Source organism: Dasypus novemcinctus, chromosome 18 (assembly GCF_030445035.2).
Source record: "Dasypus novemcinctus isolate mDasNov1 chromosome 18, mDasNov1.1.hap2, whole genome shotgun sequence".
NCBI lineage: Eukaryota > Metazoa > Chordata > Mammalia > Cingulata > Dasypodidae > Dasypus > Dasypus novemcinctus.
In genome coordinates, this window is record NC_080690.1 from 8309736 (window position 1) to 8328990 (window position 19255).

Here is a 19255-nt window from a genome sequence, read left to right on the forward strand (position 1 = left end):
CTTGTTTTAGTAACTCCCTACTGAGAAAAAAATGTTTTTGGGCAGTAGTATGCTAATGAATTTTTACAACCAGCCCTCTGAAAAATAGACTTATATAGGTACATAATTTCATTCTGAATTTTACGGATATAAAGGATGTATAGCCCACAATTTAATACTACAGTACTCGAAATCTTAGATTTCATTATGCCAACTGATCTTCCCTGGATAGGTTCACTGTTTTTTTGTTTTGTTTTGTTTTGTTTTTATCTTGTATCCATAACCAGCCTATGGTTGCAATTGCCTAGTGAGTTCCAACATGAATGTTAGTTGATATTTTCCTTTATGATAACTAGTAAGAGGAAACAACCAGAGGCATAGGTAGAAATTTTTTTCAGTAAGGTGAATGATTTCTTTGTTATTTGGATAATTGACAAAAAAAGTTAGACTAATATTCTGGTGGATGTTTCTTGGATTCGTATTTTCTCTTTATTATTTTTTTCTAGTTCAGAGGTCCTTTTTGATTTATGGATTAATTTTTTAATTTTGGAAATTAGACACTTCCATTATGTCTGTGGATTTGTTTATTTTATTTGTTCTGTGGTATACTATAGAGTTACAGAATTTTTTGATAAATAATCTCTTGTCCTCCTTTGCCTTTCCTGCCCCTGCATTTATATATATATTTTTAGATTTGTCTTCCGTATCACTGACTCAGTTTTTGCCCTGTTGATTTTACTCCTTGTCTGCTGATGCATTTTAGCTCTGCACTAATGTTAGTTTTTCCTTCAATTTCTTTTCCTTATTCCTGACCCTCTTGTCCTATTCTTTTGTCTTTGTTGTCTTGCTTTTTAAATATTAGAGTCCAGATTCTCTTCCTGGATAAGACTTCTTCAAATTAATCTTTCTCTGTCTTCATATACTGATTTCCTTCCTTTAAAGATTTTTTTTTGGGGGGCAGGCATTTTGCAAGTGTCCTTATTAAGTCCTATTTTGCTTATGTAACTTTGACCAGTTTTGCTATTTTCCACAAAAACGGGATTTGGGGTTGAATTCTCCCCTTAGGTGACCTTCTGGTCTGGATGTTTATGGCTTTTTTTTTTTTTTTTTTTAAAGATTTATTTATTTATTTAATTTCCCCCCCTCCCCTGGTTGTCTGTTCTTGGTGTCTATTTGCTGCATCTCGTTTCTTTGTCCGCTTCTGTTGTCGTCGGTGGCACGGGAAGTGTGAGCGGCGCCATTCCTGGGCAGGCTGCTCTCTCTTTTCACGCTGGGCGGCTTTCCTCACGGGCGCACTCCTTGCGCGTGGGGCTCCCGCACGCGGGGGACACCCTTTGCGTGGCACGGCACTCCTTGCGCGCATCAGTGCTGCGCATGGCCAGCTCCACACGGGTCAAGAAGGCCCGGGCTTTGAACCGCGGACCTCCCATATGGTAGACGGACGCCCTAACCACTGGGCCAAAGTCCGATTCCCGTTTATGGCTTTCTTTCCTTATTCATTTTGTTATTTACAGGGATTAGTAGGGAGAGTGCTGGGTGCTGAGGATGGTCTCTGGAGTCGTCAGCAGGAAATTTTTCTCTCTGCTCTTTCTAATTTTATGAAAAGTATTTCTTTGGGCCCCTGGGGGTTTGGAACTGTGTGTACCCCAAAGAAACAGGCTCTTGAACTTAACCCATTCTTGTGGACGTGAACCCATTCTACGTAGGACTTTCTAATGAGGCTACTTCGGTCAAGGTGTGGCCCGTCTCAGTCAGGGTGGGTCTTAACTCCACCCCTGGGGTCCTTTAGGAGCAGAATGAAAGCCAGACACAGAGAGAGCCAGAGGGAGCACCAGAAGCTGCACCTCAACAGAGCCTGGGAGAAAACGGAGGGACCAGGAGATGTCCCCACGTGTCTTGTCATATGGCAAACCTAGGACCAAGGACCGCCTACAGCCAGCTCCAGAACACCAGTCCTCGGGAAGAAAGCACTGATACCTGCCCTGAAGATGAACTCTTGGGGTTTTCTCACATTTTGACCATGGTACAGACCTTTGAACGTTGTATAGAAGAAGAAAATTAGTAGCAGGCATAATCCAATTTCTCAGATTTTGATATAGGTCTGTCTGGTTGCTTTTTTAATGTACTTATACTTGCAAAGTCACTTTCTTCCACCAAGCAAATTAGGGCCATAATGTATACTTTAATTTTTTTTTTTGGTCAATGTTATTGAAACATATTTATAAACCATATAATTCATCTAAAGTGTACAATCATTTGGTTTAATCACAGAGTTGTGCATTCTTCACTTAAATCAATGTTGGAGCATTTTAATTAAGACAAAAAAAAGACAAGATAAAAAAAAAAAACTAGCACAAACAACTCTACCCCTCACTAGTCACCTCTCAATCTTTCTATCCTTCCACTGCTGATTTACTTCTGTTGTAATTTATTTGTATTTACATTTTGCATAGATGGAGTCAAGCAATATGTAGTACTTTTTGTCTAGTTTTTTTCACTTAGCATGCTTTCTTTTTCAGCATTGATGGAAGATTATTAATATATTACTGTATACTACTGTCCAGAATTTGTTTTGGTTATATATATTTTTTTGGGGGGAGGGGAAGGAAAAAGAATTTATTTACAACTGGCTGGGCTCGGAGCTTCTCATTCAAAATCTGAGCCCCGAACAAGATTTTCAAGTTCCTTTTATACAGAGGATGGGCCAAATGGTTCTTTGTTTCAATGCTCAATAGGCTTGAATTAGCATATATCTTCCACATCCTAGAGGTCAACTTTTAGCATGGACTTCGCACATTCTAGATAAGCTTTTAGCTACATTGCTAAACTGTTTCTCTGGGACTGGAGTTATTGTCATGGTTACCAAGGGCAGGGTTGCAGTTCTCACTGTCCCAAATGTACCGCTCGGAAAACATACAGCTCAGGTTATCTATGAAAATATGAACAGCCCCCAACCCACAGCCTACATCATTTCCCCCCTTATGCTGAAGCTTAACTTGCTACACTTTGGCATAATTATTGTTGGAGGTATGAGATGGGTGGCCGTTTTGATTGATTACTTATCAATTTTCAGTGAGGACCTAAAGACAAAGTTCCTGGGTAGCATCCAGGGTTTATCCTGTTTTTGGAAGAAGTTTTCATTCTGGACAGTAGAATCCTGGGGCAGGCCCCCTGCAGTCATCCTGGGGCCACTGATGCTCACGTGGATTTCCAGTCAGGCTCCAGATCCACCTATTAATTTTATTTTACCTTAAAGAGTTTACACCTTTAATCTTAAAGGGGTGCTAAAGGGAGATGATCTCTTTTCTGTAACTACTTCCTGCTGGCCATGGGTTGTAGTCATTACCTAACAAGGTGTAAAAACTTTATTTTATTTTGACTGGAGGAAGATGGATCTGGCATTCTGTACGAAGCTAGATGAAGTTTTCATATGGTTAATAAGATGTTCACTTCAGACGCCATCTTGCCCCACCTCTCAGCGTCTTTTTCCTGTTTTGATTATATTTTTGCCCAAATATTCTCCTGGTATTAACCTCTTATAACATTAATGTACATTTGTTCTGTTTCAAAGAAAAGCATTCTTATATATGCACTATTAACCATATTTGTTTTTTCACAAGAGGGTTCGCTATGCTATTCAGTCCTGTTTCATTTTTTAGCTTTCCTTCTAGCGATATATAATATACATCCTTAGACTTTCCCTTTCAACTACTATCATAACTATATATTAATACTACTAATTACAAACCCTATGACGTACTTTCACCATTTCTATTCATTTCCAAACACTTACAAACAACCTTTTTACCAATACTGCATAGGTTGAACCTCAGTTTTCTGTTCTCTAACCATACTCTATTTTCTGGTGACTTAAATTCTAGCTATTAGCCCCATGAGTTTTCTCATTATATTTAGTTCATAATAGTGGAATCATATAATGTTTGTCCTTTTGTGTTTGGCTTGCTTCACTCAACACATTGTCCTCCAGGTTAACCCACGTTGTCATATGCTTCATGACTTCATTTCTTCTTATAGTTGAATTATATTCCATCAAGTACATATACCACAGTTTGTTTATCCACTCCTCAGTTGATGGACACACAGGTTATTTGCATTTTTTGGCAACTGTGAACAATGCTGCTATGAACACTGGTGTGCAGATGTCTGTTCATGTACCTGCTCTCAGTTCTTCTCGATTCCTACCTAGCAATGATATTCCCAGGTCACGTAGCAGATCTATAATGATCATCCACAGGAACCACCAAACAGACTTCCGCAGTTGCTGTACCACTCTACATTCCCACCAGCAGTGAATAAGCATTCCTATCTCTCCACATCCTCTCCAACATGTGTAGTTTTCTGTTTTTTGTTTGTTTGTTTGTTTAACAGTGGCCATTTCAGTAGATGTGAAATGATAACTCAATGTATCTTTGATTTCTATTTCTCTACTAGCAGGTGATGTTGAAGATTTTTTCATGTCTTTTTCGCCATTTGTATTTCTTTAGAAGAATACCTCTTCAGGTTTGTTGCCCAATTTTAAAAATTGGGTCATTTGTCTTTATTATTGAGTTGTGGGTTCTCTTCATATATCATGGATATTAGACCCTGTCAGATGTAGACTTCCAAATATTTTCTCCCATGAGGACCTGCCATTTCACCCTCTTCACAAACCTCTGAGGTGCAAAAGTGTTTAATTTTGGTATAAGAAACCCTCACCTACGACAAATCTTGAAGATGTTTCCCTACATTATTTTCTAGGAATCTTATGTTCCTGGCTTTTATGATTCGTTCTTTGATCCAATGTGAGTTGATTCTTGTATAGGGAGTGACATAGGGATCCTCTTTTATTTTTTTGGTTATGGATATCCAGTTCTCCCAGCACCATTTGTTGAAGAGACTGTTCTGTCCCAGAAAAGTGGACGTGGTACACTTATCAAAAATTAGTTGACCATAGAGGTGAGGGTCTATTTCTGAACTCTCAATTTGATTCCATTGATCAGTGTGTCTATCTTTATGCCAATAGCATGCTGTTTTGACCGCTGTAGCTTTATAATACACTTCAAGTTCAGAAAGTTGAGTCCCCCAACTTCACTCTTCTTTTTAGGATGTTTTTGGATATTCAGGGCCCCTTTCCCTTTCATATAAATTTGGTAATTGACTCTCTTCTCCCCTCCTACTATTTTGCTATCTGTGTCCATTCACTGTGTGATCTTCTGTGTCTGTTTCTTTTTATCTTCTCTTCTCATTTTCTCTTCTAAGTTTCACTGGGATTCGATCCTGGGGACCTCTGATGTGGGAGAAAGTTTCCCTGTTGCTTGTGCCACCTCAGTTCCTGGTTTCTATTGCATCTCGCCTTGACTCTCCCCCGTGTCTCTCTTTTGTTGTATCATCATCTTGCTGCATCAGGCCTGGCTCACTGCATGGCACGCCTTTACCAAGAGGCCCTGGGGAGCAAACCTAGGCCCTCCCATGTGGTAGATGGAAGCACAATCATTTGAGCCACCTTCACTTCCCAGTAATTGACTTTCTATTTCTGTAAAGTAGGCTGTTGGAATTGGGATTGCACTGAATCTATAAATCAATTTGGGTAGAATTGACATCTTCATGATGTTTAGTCTTCCAATCCATGAACAAAGGGTGTCCTTCCATTTATTTAGGTCCTCTTTGATTTCTTTTATCTATGTTTTATAGTTTTCTGAATACAGATTCTTTACATTCATGGTTAAAGTAATTCCTGGATATTTGAGTCTTTTTGTTGCTATTGTAAAAGTAAATTCTTTCTTGATTTCACCCTCAGCTTGCTTATTGTTAGTGTATAGAAACACCACTGACTTTTGCATGTTGATTTTGTATGTGCCATTTTGCTGAACTCGTTTATTAGTTTCAATAGCTTTGTCATGGATATTTTTGAATTTTTTAAATATAGAATCATGTCATCTGTGAAAAGTGAGAGTTTTACTTATTCTTTTCAAATTTGGATGCCTTTTATTTATTTTTCTTACCTAATTCCTCTAGCTAGAATTTCCAGTACAATGTTGAAGAACAGTAGTGACAGTGGGCATCCTTCTCTTTGTTCCTAATCTTAGAGAGAAAGCTTTCAACCTCTCCCTATTTAATATGATTTTGGCTGTGGGATTCTTATATATGCCCTTTTTCGTGTTGAGGAACTTTTCTTCTATTCCTATCTTTCAAAGTGTTGTTTTATTTTTTTTAATCAGGAAAAGATTTCCTGAACCATTTGAGATGATTGTGTGGTCTTTTCCCTTTGATTTGTTAATGTGGTATATTACATTAATTGATTTTCTTACATTGAACCACACTTGCATACAGGAATAAAACCCAATTGATTGTGGTATAAAATTCTTTTAGTATACTATTGGATTAGAATTGCAAGTATTTTGTTGAAAATTTTTGCATCTATGTTCATTAGTGAGATTGGTCTGTTACTTACTTTTCTTGAGTATCTTTACCTGACTTTGGTATTAGGGTAATGTTGGCTTCATAAAATGTTTTGGGTAGTTTTCCCTCCTTTTCAATTTTTTGGAAGAGTTTAAATAGGATTGGTATTAATTCTTCTCAAAATGTTTTGTAGAATTCATCTGTGAAGTCATCTGGTCCTGGAATTTTCTTTGTTGGAAGATTTTTTGATGACAGATTCAATCTCTTTGCTTGTGATTGGTTTGTTGAGTGTCTGTATTTCTTGTAGAGTCAATATAGGTTGAGCATTTCTAGGAATTTGTCCATTTCATCTAGGTTGTCTAGTTTTTTGGTATACAGTTTCTTACAATATCCTCTTATGATCCTTTTTATTTCTGTGGGGTCAGTCATAATGTCCCCCCTTTCATTCCTGATTTTATTTATTTGCATCTTCTCTTTTTTTCCCTTTGTTAGTCTTGCTAAGTGTTTGTCAATTTTATTGATTTTTCTCAAAGAACCAACTTTTGGTTTTGTTGATTTTCTTTTTTTCTTTCTCAATTTCATTTGTTTCTGCTCTAATCTTTATTTTTTTCCTTCTGCTTTCTTTGGGATTAATTTGCTATTATTTTTCTAGTTCCTGCAGGTGTTCAGTTAGGTCTTGTGATTTTACCTCTTTCTTCTTTCTTAATATAGGCATTTAGGGCTATACATTTCCCTCTCAATACTGCCTTTGCTGTATCCCATAAGTTTTTATAAATTTTGTTCTCAGTTTCATTTGTCTCACAACATCTACCAATTTCTCTTGCAATTTCTTCTTTAAACCACTAATTGTTTAAGATTGTGTTATTTAGACTCTATGTATTTGCAAATTTCCCCTTTTCCTGCTTATTTTTGATTTCCAGTTTCATTCCATTATCATCAGAGAAGGTGCTTTGTATAATTTCAATCTTTTTAAAAATTCATTTATTGAGACTTGTTTTGTGACCTAACATGTGGTCTACCCTGGAGAAAGAACCATGAGCACCTGAGAAGAATGTATTACCTGTTGATTTGGAGTGCAGTGTTCTGTATATGCCTGTCAAGTCCAGCTCATTTATCATATTGTACAAGTTCTCTGTTTCTTTGTTGATCTTTTGTCTAGTTGTGCTATCTATTAAGGTGTGAACCATGTTGAAGCCTTCAATTATGATTGTAGAGATTTCTGTTTCTCCTTTCAGTTTTGTCAGAGTTTGCCTCATGCATTTTGGGACACCCTGGTTAGGTGCATAAATATTTTTGACTATTACTCCTCCCTGGTGGATTGTCCCTTTTATTAATATATGACCTTCCGCATCTCTTATCATTTTTTTGAATTTAATGTCTGGTTTTTTTCTGACACCAGTATAGCTACCCATTCTTTCTTATGGTTATTGTTTGCGTGAAATATCTTTTTTCAACCTTTCACTTTCAGCCTGTTTTCATTATTGGGTCTAAGGTGAGTGTCCTGAAGATAGTATGTGGCTGGCTCGTTTTTTTTTTTTTTTTTTTTTCCAATCCATTCTGTCAGCTTATGTCTTTTGTTTGGTGAATTTAATCTTTTAACATTCAATGTTATTACTGTAAAGGCACTACTTACTTCAAAAACTATATTTATGTCTTTTTACCTTTTTGGTTACCCTTTCTGATAGTCTTCACTTCTCCATTCTCCTCCAATCTGCTCTCTCCTGTCTTTTCTTCTCTGGCTGCAGAAGTCCCTTTAGTGTTTGCTGCAGAGCAGGATTCTTATTTATGAATTCTCTTAGTTTCTGTTTATCTGTGAATATTTTAAATTCATCATCATATTTGAAGCCCAGTTTTGCCAGATAAAAAATTCTTGGCTGGCAGTTTTTCTCTTTCAGTTAATTATATCATATCACTGCCTTATCACTGCTATGGCTTCTGAAGAGAAATCTGCACAAATCTTACTGGGCAACCCTTGTATGTTACTATTCATGTGCAGCATCTTTTTTCCAGCCGGTTTGAATCACTGAGTCTAAGGCAAGTTTCTTGTAAGCAGCATATGGATGGCTCATGTTTTTTTTAATCCATTCAGTCAGCCTGTATCTTTTGATTGGGGAGTTTAATCCAATCACATTCAATGATATTACTATAAATGAACTATTTACTTCATTTTATTCTTTGGTTTTTATATGTCATATCTTATTTTGTCTGTCTTTTTACTCTTCTGGTTATCCTTTCTGCTATTCTTTGTTCTATAATCTACTCCAAGCCTGTCTCTCCCGTCTTTTTCTTTCAGGTTCTAAGGCTTCCTTTAATATTTCCTGCAAAGGTGGATTCCTATTTGCAAACTCTCTTAGTTTCTGTTTGTTTGTGAATATTTTATACTCCCCTTCATATTTGAAGGATAATTTTGCTGGATAAAGAATTCTCAGCTAGCAGTTTTTCTCTTTCAGTATCCTAATTGTATCATACCATTTTCTTCTCACTTCCATGGTTTTTGAAGAGAAATCTGCATTAAGTCTTATGGATTTCCCTTGGATGTGATGGTTTTCTTCTCCCTTGCTGCTCTGAGAATTTTCTCTTTATCTTTGACATTCTGAGTAGTATGTGTCTTGGAGTAGGTCTATTTGGATTTATTCTGATTGGGGTACAGTGTGATTCTTGGACATGTAAGTTCATTTCTTTTGTGAGAGTTGGGGAATTTTCAGTTATGATTTCCTCAGATACTCTTTCTGCCCCCTTTCCCTTCTCTTTTCTTCTGGAACTCCCAAGACAAATATATTGTTGTGTTTTCTGTTGTCATTCAACTCTCTAAGCCCCTGCTCAATTTTTTCCATTCTTCTCTCTCTTCAATTTTAGCTGTTCTGTTTTTGGTATTATTTATTCTTTTTTCTATCATTTCGAGTCTGCTGTTGTATATCCCAAATGTGTTTTTTTAGCAAAATTTTTATTGTATTTTTTTAAAGACACATAGATCACACAAAATGTTATATTAAAAAATATAAGAGGTTCCCATATACCCCATTCCCCACCCCCACCCCCACTCCTCCCACATCAACAATCTCTTTCATCAGTGTTGCACATTCATTGCATTTGATGAATACATTTTGGGGCATGACTACACTGCATGGATTACAGTTGACATTGTAGTTTACACTCTCCCCCAGTCCATTCAGTGGATTATGGTAGGATATATAATGTCCTGCATCTTTCCCTGCAATATCATTCGGGACAACTCCAAGTCCTGAAAATGCCCCCGTATCACATCTCTTCTTTCTTCTCCCTGCCCTCAGCAACTCTTGTGGCCACTGTCTCCACATCAATGATACAATTTCTTTCATTGCTAGAGTCACAATAGTTCTATAGTAGAATACCAGTAAGTCCACTCTAATCCATATTTTATTTCTCCATCCTCTGGACCCTGGGATGGTGATATCCACTCCACCTCTAAATAAAGAGGGGGCTTAGATCCCATATGGCTGATGGATAGGATTCTCCTGCTTGCAACTGTAGACTCCCTCAGTTCCCTAGTGTGGTGGTTGACTATCCTCACCTTCCTGTCATCTGACCTGGGTAAGTCCAACAAACTGGAGAATAGGTGTTACAACTCTGCTGAGGCTCAGGGCCCAGATGGCATATAGACAATCCAGAGATTCAAGTCTCCTGAGCATACACCAAGCCCAGCGCCAACCACAGATTCATTAAAAGTGACAGAAGAGGCATGTGTAGAGAGGTCACATGTGAGTCCAACTCCATCAAACTCAGGGACACAAATTCCAAAGTAGGACCCACTGAACTCCAGAACCACCTGCCATGACTGTAGAACCTGTGTGTCTCTGTAGCCCTCAGGAGGAGCCTACTTTGGCTGTTTCTGGGATCCTGCTGAGACATGCATAAGCATGACACCTCTGATGATCTCCTGACTCACTTTGAAGTCTCTTAGCCATATAAACTCATTTGTCTTTACCATTTCCCCCTTTTATTCAAGGTCTTTTTCCAGTTGCATCACCAGATAGTGCTTGGGAGTAATCCCTTGGCTCCAGGGAGGCTCATCCCCAGGAGTCATGTCCCATGCTGCAGGGAAAGTAATGCATTTACATGCTGAGTTTGGCTTAGAGAATGGCCACATTTGAGCAACATGGAGGCTCTCATGAGTTAATTCGTAGGCACCCTTCAGCTCTAAGCCTAGTTGAAACTTCAAGCATGCCGGCTCATAGTATAGTCATCAGTATCAAGGACCCATCATTGTACTATCCTTCTTCACTGGTCTTTGCCCTTGCACTTGGGGGATTGTTGTTGTTCCATTGGGGAATGTGACAGAGCTCCTCCGGTTGGGAACTCAGCACTCCCTCTCTTGTCATGTATAACTCTACCTACTATGACAGTACCCAACGAATATCCGAACATATTTATATACCCTATATACATGCCCCAGAGAACTCTCTGACTCCCATGCATTCCCCCATCAATAACAACCCACACCAGTACTCCTCTCCTGCCATAGTTGAGCCCCTCTGTGATCCAAAACTTCTTAAAAAATGAAGCCTAATATATTGCCAAATTCAATTAGTAGGAAAATGAAATAGTAATGATAGGTTTAAAGATTAGAAATAGAATATATAATAATTTAGAAAAACTAAAATAAAGTAAATATAAATTGGGGTATTAAAAATGAAAAAATCATAAAACTTTGTATTTTGACAGTTTGCCTTTCATCACTGTAATAGGTGTTACCCTGTATATACAGTGGCAAGGCAATCTCTTTCATTCCTTCCTCAGTGTCTACATTCTTTTTTAAAAAATTTTATTATGTTTTCAAAAAATTTTTTATATCACAGTAAAATCACATATATAATATAGGGGACTCCCATATACTCAACATCAAACCCTTTCCCCCTTCCCCAGCAGTGATCTTTTTACATGTGGTTGTTATATTTTCTACAGTTGATATACAGATATTGAAACATAGCTACTAACCTTGGTTCCATTATGGTTTCCATTATGGTTTATATTTTAAACTGTACAATTTTATAATTTCTTGGTTGCATTATGGTTTACCTTTTAAACTATACACTTTTACAAATTTTTGGTGAAATTTAACATGGCATTATCCATCGTTGCACGGTCTTGTGGAAAACTTCCATTTCCCCCCAGCTACCCCTCTTCCATCTATTCTATTCCTCTCTTCACCTCCCCTCAGGGCCCACAGTGACAACCAAGCTTCACTGCTTGGAGGACAAGATTCATAGATTCTTGCAACAATGCTGAGGGCTTGACACACTAGTCTGTCCCTCCCATTGGGAGCCACCCATGCTCTCTAGAGACACCCTCCCCTCTGTTTGAGAACATCAGGCCTCCCAGGATGGGGGTATAACACCTTCCTGCTCATTGTATGGGTCTCCACCCACTGATATAACGCACTATAACAAGATGAGCACTCACACACTGCCTAGAAGCCTGCCCCAGGTGCACCCTGTGCCAGATGCTCATGTCAAATACTTTAAATAAGTAATCCTTCCTTGTTATATTTTCTAAAGAATTTCCTCAAATGTGTTTTTGATCTCACCTATTGTGTATTTCATTCCCATGAGCTCTGTTATTTTTCTGTTCAGGATTCCAAATTATTCTTTGCACTTGCTCAATGTCTTCTTCTTTTTCTTTTTTTTTTAAAAAGATTTATTTTTATTTCTCTCCCCTTTCCCCCCGCCCCCCAGTTGTCTGCTCTCTGTGTCCATTCACTGTGTGTTCTTCTGTGACTGCTTCTATCCTTATCAGCAGCACCGGGAATCTATGTTTGTTTTTGTTGCATCATCTTGCTGTGTCAGCTCTCTGTGTGTGCGGTGCCATTGTTGGGCACTTTCTTTCACACTGGGTGGCTCTCCTTACAGGGCACACTCCTTGTGCATGGGGCTCCCCTATGCAGGGGACACCACTGCGTGGCACGGCACTCCTTGTGTGCATCAGCACTGCACATGGCCCAACTCCACACAGGTCAAGGAGGCCCAGGGTTTGAACCATGGTCTTCCCATGTGGTAGGTGGATGCCCTATTCATTGGGCCAAGTCCACTTCCCTCAATGTCTTCTTGATGTCATTTATCTCTTTGGCCATATTGTCTTTCAATTCATTAATTTGATTTTGGAGATTTGTGCACATATTGCTGATATTCCCTCAAATTCCACATCTTTTCTGGGCTTTGATAGATTCCTTTTCATGGGCCATGTCTTCTATTTTCTTAGTATGACTCATAATTTTTTTTTGCTGATATTTAGGTATCTGTTTAGGATGTAATGTACTCAGATGCTTGATTTCTTTCTCTTTTGTAGGGATTTAGTGGCAGGAGGCTGTGTGTTATCTCTGCTCTTTGATTCTTGGCTTGGTCTGGATTATTAGGATTGCCCTTCTGGGTTCTCAAAACTGGGCACTGGACTCAGTAATTGATTGTATAGTCACTTACTAATACCTTGGGGAGGGAGGCTGTAGAGGCCAGAAAAAGCCTCTCTTACTTTTTAATTTTCTTGAGTGCACTTCCTTAGTCTGCCTGCAGATGGTGCTCTTTGGCAGCTCTCAGTTCAATGGTTGGAGCATATTTGTTGTAACACAGACTGGATCAATGTGATAGAGCTTCCTGTCTGGAGATTATGAGCCCTGTAATTCAAACTTTCTCTGGCACAATTCTCCAGCCTTTCCTGGCAGTCTCCTCCCTTTTACTGGATTGGAAATATTTCCACTTCCATCTGAGTCCTCAAAAATCAGTTCCTGTAAGTAGAGGAGGAGATTAGGAGGTTTGTATATCTTTAGCCCCTTGCCAGCTCCAAGGCAAACAGTGGTGCAGTCCCACCTGGCCTGGATGGGCTCCTGGGACACAGCAGACCAAATTTGTGAGTCAAAAGCTAGTCAGTGTTACACTGTGTCCCTCTCTCTCCCCTTTACTGGGGTAGCAGATCCCTGGAGCCCCCTTTGTCTGTAGTCACAGGTCCAGAGGCCTGAGAATTCTACATTGTCTTTAGTGTGGGGGATGATGCCAGCAGCAATGACAACCCACAGTTTTGTCATTGCAATTTCCCTCCTTTGTCCCCCTCTCCTCTGGGTGGTGTCCTCAACCCTAAAAGATCTTTTCTAGGCTGTCCTCCAGCTATTTTTCTGGAGGAGAAGAGAGTCCTGTGTCATTTTAGTCCACCATCTTCCCAGAAGTTCCAATCCTTGTGTGTGATGTCTCACTTTTCCCCTGCTGCCTTCAGAATTTTCTCTTTATCTTTGACATTTGGCATTCTGAATATTATGTGTTTTGGAGTACATCTATTTGGATTTATTCTTATTGGAGTATGTTGTGCTTCTTGGACATGTATATTCATGTCTTTCAAGAGAGTTGGGAAATTATTGGCCATTATTTCCTCAAATACTCTTTCTGCCCCTTTTCCATTCTCATCTTCTTCTGAAACTCCCATGACATGTATGTTGGTGTGCTTCTTGGTATCATTCACCTCCACGAGCCCCTGCTCATTTTTTCCATTCTTTTCTCTCTGTTCTTTTTTCTTTTCAATTTCATCTGTTCTGTCCTCTATGTCACTGATTCCTTCTTCTATGATTTCAAATCTGTAGTTGTATGCCTCTATTGTATTTTTAATCTCACCTATTGTGTCTTCATTCCCATAACGTCTGTTATTTTTCTATTCAAGTTTTCAAATTCTTTTTTTTTAGTGCTCACCCAGTATCTTCTTAATGTCTTTTATTTCTTTAGCCATGTAGTCCATTAGCAGTGTGCTACCACTTTTCTTTGAATCTTGGTTCAATTTATTCTAGATATTTAGGATTGTCCATGTTTAACTGCTCAAACCAGGGATATGGGCCCAGAAATGAGATGCTTGCCAGTTTCCAAGGGTCTTGGAGAGGGGGGCAGTAAAGATACCAGACTGCCTCTTTTATTTATTTATTTATTTATCCCCTTTCTTTGCATGCACTTTCCATGTCTGTTGGCAGATAGTGCTCTTCAGCAGACCTCTCTGCTCAGACCCCGGATACTAGGGAGGAATGCATTCACTGTAACCCTGCCTGGGTGGGTGGTTAGGAAACAGTATCCCTCAGGGCAAGCTATTCAAAGCCGAGTCTTGCAAATCAAACTTTCTCAGAAGGGCTCTCCTCCCTTGACTGGCCACACCCTCCCTCCATCTATGTTGTCAGCAACCAGTCCAGGTCAGTAGGAGGGTGTTTGAGAAGGCAGGTTATCTTTAGCTCCCTGCTATCTCTCAGGGCAAACAATGTGGTGGTCCCATCTGGCCACAAGTGTGCAACCCCGGATGCAGCAGATCAAGTTTGCTGACCAAAATCTGAATTTGCCATAAGTCCCTCACTCTCCCCTTTCTTGGGAAAGAGGACCCCTGAAATCTCCTTCATCCATAGCCACCAGCCAAGAGCCAGAGGGCCCACTGCTGTCTGCACCAAGGGTGGGGGGATGGATGCCAGCAGCAGCAGCTGCAACAGCTTTACTCATGGGATCTTTCCAGCCAACCAAGTCCCCTTTCTTTTATCCTTCCCCTGGTATCCTAAGCCCTAGAATAGTTTTCTGGATAGTTTCTGCCTGTCCTTTACCTAGTTTTCTGGGAGAGAAGTGAACCATTAATTTTTTTAAAAATATTTATTTACTTTATTTATACACCCCTCCCAGATGGTTCTCTTGTCTGTCTGCTCATTGTTTGCTCCCCTTCTCCAGAAGGCCCTGGGAACCAAACCCGGGGCCTCCCACATGAGAGGTGAGTGCCCAATGGTCTGAGCCACATCTGCTCCCCATGAGCTGTGACATCTGCTGGCTTGTAGCATCTGCTCATTGTAGCAGGGGTAACTTCTAGTTCTTTGTGGTGGGGGCAGTGTCTAGCTCATTGTGATAGGGGCAGCATCTACTCGTCTTCCTTTAGGAGGCATTGGGACCTGAACCCAGAACCTCCCATATGGTAGGCAGGTACCCAACTGGTAGAGCCACATCCCCTTCCTGACCATTAATTTTTTTGTCTTTATTTTTTTTTAATATTACATTAAAAAAATATGAGGTCCCCATATACCCCCCACCCCTCTCACCCCACTCCTCCCCCATAGCAACAATCTCCTCCATCATCATGAGACATTCATTGCATTTGGTGAATACATCTCTGAGCACCACTGCACCTCATGGTCAATGGTCCACATCATAGCCCACACTCTCCCACAGTCCACTCAGTGGGCCATGGGAGGACATACAATGTCTGGTAACTATCCCTGCAGCACCACCCAGGACAACTCCAAGTCCCGAAAATGCCCCCACATCTCATCTCTTCCTCCCACTCCCTACCCCCAGCAGCCACCATGGCCACTTTCTCCACACCAATGCCACATTTTCTTCGATTACTAATCACAGTAATTCATGAATAGAATACCAGTAAGTCCACTCTAATCCATACTCTATTCCTCCATCCTGTGGACCTTGGATTGGTTGTGTCCACTCCACATCTTTATCAAGAGGGAGCTTAGATTCCACATGGATGCACCACACCAGGGAGCCAAGAGTGCCTACAACTGAAAGCAGGAGAATTGCATCCTGACCATTAATTTTTAAAGCATCTTTAGTGAAGTACGGCATTTACCCTGAAAAGTGCACAAATCAATGGCTTTCACTAAGTGAACATAGCCACGTAACCATCACCCAGGTCAAATAATAAAACACTACTGGCCCCTCAGAAACTCCTCATGCTTCTTAGACATTTCTATCCTCTCTCTTCTCCTAAAGTTAAACACTAACCTATCATTTATCATAAATTAATTCCGCATAATACTGGAATTTGTATAAATAGAAGATGTAGAATATACTCTTTGTAGTATCTGTTCTTTTGCTTACCACTATGTTTGTGAGATTCATCCTTGTTGCATGTAGAAGTTATTTATACATTTTCAGTGAGGATTGTTTTCTACTGTATATGAATATACTATAATTTATTTCGGCACTCTACTTCTGGGCCTATAATGAATAATGCTGTTATGAACATTTTTCTAATATATCTTTTAGTGCATGTAGGCACCCATTTTGATAGGGTAAATGCTAGGACTGAAGTTTCTGGGTCGGAGGTCATGCATGCCTGCAACTTTAGTAGATAGTGCCCAGCTGCTTTCCTAAGAGGTTGTAACAATTTACACCTATCAGTGGCGCAGGACACTTTATGTTGTCCACAATCTCACCAATACTTGGCATTGTACTTTTACAGTTAACATTATATCATGAACAGTTTCAAGTGTTAATAATACTTATTGTTTCATTCCTTTTAATGGCTGTATACAGTTTTGTTGTATAGCATGTGGGTCAGAAACTCATTCTGTAAAGGCCAGTTAGTAAATATATTTGGCTTCATGGGCCCATGAGTCTCAGTTGCAACTACTCAGCTCTGCCACTGCAGCATGAAGGCAGTCATAGACAATATGTAGATGAATGATAATAGCTGTCCCAGTAAGACTTTATTTACAAAAACAGAAAGTGGGCTGAGTTCGGCCTATGTCTCTAATTTGCCATCCCCTGGTATTTATTTAATTTCCTAATTATGAGAGATATCAAACTTATTTTTAATTTTAAAAAAGCCCCTTAATTCCACCATAAACATCTATTTATTGAACACCTACAATGATCCAAACATGTGCTAGAGTTTGGGGAATCTGGGAGCACATCACTTGTGAATAGGTTCATCATGGATTATTTAACCTAGTTGGGGTAGCTTGACAAATTATTAAAAAATGTGAATATGTAAAGGAGTTCATACAACTTGACCACTTTTTGACCCTATAGGTGGACCTTGTGTTTAACTCTGGAGCTCTATTGATCACAGTGTGAAGAACATGACCCAATTGTCAACTCTAGGTTGCTGATTGTGTTTGTTATTATCCCACTGCTTTTTTTATATAAACATTTGATCAGATTATTTTGTACAGTAGATTTCTAGTGGTCAAAGGATATGACTAATTTTAAGGCTTTTGCTATAGTTTGTCAAAATATTTTTCAGTGTATACCATCATGAGCATTGCTATACAGGTTATATCTTGCCTTTACCAACATCCAGTATGGGCATTTAAAACATCCTTGCAAATTTGATAAGTAAAAAATATTACCTTGTTTTAATTTGCATTTCTCTGATTAGTTGAGTGCTGAACATTTTTTCTTATTTATTAGTTATTTGCATCTCTCCCTCTAAATTGATGAAAATAGGACATTTTGAGCATAATTTAAGTGAAGGTTATGAAAAGAGATTAATGCTTCAGCTTTTTCCCCCCAGACAACAGACTTTGAGGTGGGATGAAGCCATCCACGGTCAAGAGCGGTACTTAGTGAAAAGCAGAATTCTGTAGAACTCTCCTGGGTACTCAAGCCTATATTTTATTCTGGACACATTCTTGTTCTTAATTTGATAAATAGAGCAATGTGATTTTTTTTCATTTGATTTAAAATAGTATTTGAACATTTACAGGTAGAAATTTTAGTGTGAGAAACAGTGGGATATTGTTCAGCAGAAAGAGAAAAGGAAACTAGATTTAATGAATGTAATTGTGTGGGAATGAGACTTGGGAGCTGGTGGGCGAGCAAAGTGGGCTAGTTTAACTAGTTCACTTTTCCACCTTAGCTTCTTGCCTTGGATTCTCAGACTCTTCCTTCTTTCAGTGTTAGCCTTTCCTTCTGGCTAGTTCTTTTTAGTCTTCTTCGCATGTACATCCTTCTCTATCCCAGTCTTGACATTTTGGAGTTCGTCAAACCTCAGTCCTGGACTGTCTTATCTTTTCACTCTATTCTTTCCCTAGAACACCGCGTCTTCCTCTATGAGTTCAGTGACTATTTATGAATGAAGGTGCTTTAATTCACATCTCATCCAGACTCTCCATGGAGCTCAAGACAATATCCAGCTACTCCTTTTTCCTCTCCACGTGGCTATGTCATAGACACTGTGAAATAAACCTTGGAGTCGAAAACCAAACCCATAATATAACCCTCTTCTTACCCTCTTCTGCCAGATTTGATCCTTCTCCTGTGTTCCTGATTCTGTGAATGGCCCAGCAGTCTCGGATGGCCAGTCTTGACAATGGGTCACTTCACGCCCATGGGAAATCAGCTACCGAGTCATATCCATTTACCTCTTTAGTATTCTTTACATCTCTGAACTTCTAGCTCTTCTGCATTCACTCTAGTCCTCCATGCCATTGTTGTTTTATTCCTGAGTCTAAAGACTTCTTACTGGTTTCCCTGCTTCCAGTTTCTGCCTTCTTCCAATCTACTCTACAGGCAGAGTGATCCTTTTCAAAATCCAAGTCTGGTGACATTACCCTCTTGTTTAAAGTCTTTCAATGGCTTCTCATTGTTCTGAGGATAAAAGCAAATATCCTTAATGTGACCTGCCAGTCCCTTTGTGGTCACTGCCCCCTGCTCCCTCAGCAGTCTCATCCTGCCCCAGTTCTTTCACCTGCTCTCTGAACTCCAACCTAAGTGACCTCCCCTCAGTTCCTTGAAACTGCATGCCCCGGCCAGGCACAAGGGCTCTTCCACACACTCCTGACCTCTGCCTGAGCTGCCCTTTGCCAGTTTAATTCCTGCTCACTCTTCAGTGCTCTCATGTCCTCAGGGAAGCCTTGGCGGGGCCCTGAGGTAAGGCCAGAGTCCCTGATCTGTGAATTCCATGACCCCGGACTTCATTGGCAACATCACAAATGTAATTAAATAACTGATTGTGCAATTCAACCTTTGATATCTGCTTCACTGTTGTCAAAGAAATTAAGACAGAAGCAACTGGAAGACAGAATCAGAGGCAGTTTTATTGGCCTCACACCATACCTGTTAGATAACTTCCCATTCAAGCAAATCAGAAAGAGGGAAAGGGAGAGGGA